This window comes from Sciurus carolinensis, chromosome 10, assembly GCF_902686445.1.
Source record: "Sciurus carolinensis chromosome 10, mSciCar1.2, whole genome shotgun sequence".
Lineage (NCBI taxonomy): Eukaryota > Metazoa > Chordata > Mammalia > Rodentia > Sciuridae > Sciurus > Sciurus carolinensis.
The window spans coordinates 8,737,054-8,741,728 of NC_062222.1; positions in this window are offsets into that span (position 1 = coordinate 8,737,054).

The following is a 4,675-nucleotide window of genomic DNA, read 5'->3' on the forward strand; positions in this document are numbered from 1 at the left end:
AGGATTAAGTAGCACGGTTGGAGCATGTGCCACGGTACCAATCAAGAAAGAATGAGGAACATCTGTTGACCACTAGCGTAGAGGAGACATTAACTAATTGGGCAAAAGGTCATAAGAGATAGCGCCGTATTAACACCAATTATGCGCCACCTCTTGGCTCAACGCCAGCAGCCATCTTAGAGCTGCTTAAACATGTCTCTGCATCATACATATATATATATATATATATATATATGAATGATATATGTATTTGATGGAATATTACTAAGTTTTAAAGAAGAATTAAATTATGGCATTTGCTGGTAAATAAATGAAGTTGGAGAATATCATGCTAAGTGAAATAAGTCAATTCCCAAAAACCAAAGGCCAAATAGAGTTACTTTATATTAGGTAGAGGGGAGTGAAATGAGGGGAAGCGGTATGGGGTAGACAGGATAGTAGAGTGAAACAGACACAGAATAGCTAAAGCAATCCTTAGCAGGAAGAGTGAAGTAGGGGGTATCACAATACCAGATCTTCAACCATACTACGAAGCAATAGTAACAAAAACAGCATGGTATTGGCACCAAAATAGACAGGTGGATCAATGGTCCAGAATAGAGGACATGGACAAAACCCAAATAAATACAATTTTCTCATACTAGACAAAGGCGCCAAAAATATGCAATGGACAAAAGATAGATTCTTCAACAAATCGTGCTGGGAAAACTGGAAATCCATATGCAGCAGAATGAAACTAAACCCTTATCTCTCACCCTGCAAAAAACTCAACTCAAAATGGATCAAGGACCTTGAAATCAGACCAGAGACCCTGCATCTTATAGAAGAAAAAGTAGGTTGAAATCTTCAACTTGTTGGCTTAGGATCAGACTTCCTTAACAGGACAACAATAGCACAAGAAATAAAAGCAAGAATCAACAACTGGGATAGATTCAAACTAAATAGCTTTCTCTCAGCAAAGAAAACTATCAGCAATGTGAGGAGAGAACCTACAGAGTGGGAGAATATCTTTGCCACTCATACTTCAGATAGAACACTAATCTCCAGAATATGTAAAGAACTCAAAAAACTCTACACGAAGAACACAAATAACCCAATCAACAAATGGGCTAAGGTTATGAACAGACACTTCACAGAAGATCTACAAGCAATCAACAGATATATGAAAAAATGTTCAACATCTTTAGTAATAAGAGAAATGCAAATCAAAACTACCCTAAGATTCCATCTCACCCCAATTAGAATGGTGATTATCAAGAATACAAGCAACAATAGGTGTTGGAGAGGCTGTGGGGAAAAAGGTACACTCATACATTGCTGGTGGGGCTGCAAATTAGTGCAGCCACTATGGAAAGCGGTGTGGAGATTAGAAAACTTGGAATGGACCCACCATTTGACCCAGCTATCCCACTCCTTGGCCTATACCCAAAGGACTTAAAATCAGCATGCTACAGAGATACAGCCACAACAGTGTTCATAGCTGCTCAATTCACAATAGCCAGATTGTGGAACCAACCTAGATGCCCTTCAATGGATGAATGGATAAAGAAACTGTGGTAGGTATATATATATATATATATATATATATATACACACACACACACATATATATATACATATATATATATATAGACACACACAATGGAATATTACTCAGCCATAAAAATAATAAAATTATGGCATTTGCAGGCAAATGGATGAAATTGGAGAATATCATGCTAGGTGAGATAAGCCAATCTCAAAAAACTGAAGGACAAATGATCTCACTGATAAGCGGATGATGACACATAATGGGGGAGTGGGAGGGGAACAAGAATGGAGGAATGAGGGACTGTATAGAGGGATAAGAGGGGTGGGAGGGAATAAAAAATAATAACAGAATGAATCAAGAACTATTACCCTAGGTAAATGTATGATTACAAAAACGGTATGCCTCTACTTCATGTACAAACAGAGAAACAAGATGTATCCCATTTGTTTACAATAAAAATGAATTAAAAAAAGAGAAAACTTTAGACCAATATCCCTGATGAACACAGATGCAAAAATTCTTAATAAAATACTGGCAAATCGCATACAAGGTCACATTAAAAAGATAGTGCACCATGATCGAATGGGGTTCATCCTAGGAATGCAAGGTTGGTTCAACATATGGAAATCAATAGATGTAATTCATCACATCAATAGACCTAAAGATAAGAATCATATGATTTTTCTTAACAGGTGCAGAAAAAGCATTTGACAAAATACTTCACCTATTTATGTTCAAAACACTAGAAAAACTAGGGATAGTAGGAATATACTACAACATTGTAAAAGCTATATATGCTAAAACCAAGGCCAACATCATTCTAAGTGGAGAAAAATTGAAAGTATTCCCTCTAAAAACTTGAACAAGACAAGGATGGCCTCTTTTACCACTTCTATTCAACATGGTCCTGGAAATTCTAGCCAGAGCAATTAGAAGAAAGAAATTAAAAGGATATGAATAGAAAAATAAGAACTCAAATTAACTCTATTTGCCAATGACATGATTCCATATTTAGAAGATCCAAAAACACTCTACCAGAAAACTTCTAGAACTCATAAATGAATTCAACAAAGTAACAAGGTGTAAAATTAACACCCATAAATTAATTGCATTCCTATACATTAGTGATGAATGAACTGAAAGAGAAATTAGGGTAAGTATCCCATTCACAATAGCCTAAAGAAAATAAAATATTTGGGAATCAATCTAACAAAAGAGGTGAAAAACTTCTACAGTGAAAACTACAGAACACTAAACAAAGAAATCGAAGCCCTCAAAAGATGGAAAGATCTCCCGTTATCTTTGATAGAGAAAATTAATATTGTTAATACAGCCATACTACCAAAAGCACTACACAGATATAATGCAATTCCTATTAAAACCCCAATGATGTTCTTCACAAAAATGTAAAAAGCAGTCTTGAAATTCATTTGGAAAAATAAGAGGCCCAGAATAGCCAAAGAAATCCTTAGTGAGAAAAGTGAAGCAGGACACATCACAATACCAGATCTTAAATTATACTACAAAACTACAGTAACAAAAATAGCATGGCATTGGCACCAAAACAGACATGAAAATTGCATGTATAGGAATGCAATTAATTTATGGGTGTTAATTTTACACCTTGTTACTTTGTTGAATTCATTTATGAGTTCTAGAAGTTTTCTGGTAGAGTGTTTTTGGATCTTCTAAATATGGAATCATGTCATTGGCAAATAGAGTTAATTTGAGTTCTTATTTTTCTATTCATATCCTTTTAATTTCTTTCTTCTAATTGCTCTGGCTAGAATTTCCAGGACCATGTTGAATAGAAGTGGTAATATAGTACAAAATAGAAGACACAGAGACAAGTCCACATAAATATAGTTAATCTCATACTAGACAAAGGTGCCATAAATCTTACAATGGAGAAAAGATAGCCTCTTTGACAAATGGTGCTGGGAAAATTGGAAATCCACATGTAATCAAATGAAATTAGACCCCTATCTCTCACTCTGCACACAACTCAATTCACCAGTGAATCAAGGACCTAGGCATTACACCAGAGACCCTGCACCTACTAGAAGAAAAAGTAGACCAAATCTCCATGATGTCGGCTTAGGAACTGAATTCCTCAACAAGACTCCTAAAGCACAAGAAGTAAAATCAAGAATAAATTAGTGGAATGGAATCAAACTACAAAGCTTCTTCACAGCAAAGGAAACAGTCAAGAATAATGAATACAGAACCTACAGAATGGGAGAAAATCTTTGCCACTTGCACTTCATATAGAGCATTAATCTCCAGGATATATAAAGAACTCAAAAGACTTCTAACACAAAAAAAAAAAAAAAAAAAAAAAAAAAACAAATAATCCAATCAATAAATGGATAGAGGAACTGAACAGACACTTCATGGAAGAAGAAATAAGATTCGCCAACAAATATGTGAAATAATGTTCAACATCTCTAGCAATTAGAGTAATGCAAATTAAAACTACACTGAGATTTCATCTCACTCCAGGCAGAATGGCAATTATCAAGAATATAAGTAACGATAAATATTGATGAGGATGTGGGAAAAAAGGTACACTCATACATTGCTGGTGGGAATGTAAAATGGTGTAATTATTATGGACAGCTGTATGGAGATTCCTCAGAAAACTTGGAATGGAACCACCATTTGACCCAGTTATCCTACTCCTTGGCATATACCCAAAGGACATAATAGCAGCATACTACAGTGACAGGATCACATCAATGTTTATAGTAGCTCAATTCTCAATAGCTAAGCTCTGGAACCAAACTAGGTGCCCTTCAACAGATAAATGGATAATGAAAATGTGGTACATCTACACAATGGAATATTACTCAGTCACAAATAAGAATGAAATTATGGCATTTGCTGTAAATGAATGGAACTGGAGACTATCATGCAAAGTGAAAAAAGCCAATCCTCCAAAACCAAAGGCTAAATATTTTCTCTGATATGTGGATGCTAACTCACAATAAGGGAGTTGGGAATAGAAGTTCATTGAATTAGACAAAGGAGAATGAAGGGAGGGGGTGGGAATAGGAAAGACAGTAGAATAAATTGAACATAACTCTTCTATGTTCTTATATGAATACACAACCAGTGTAACTTCACATGTACAAACACAAAAAT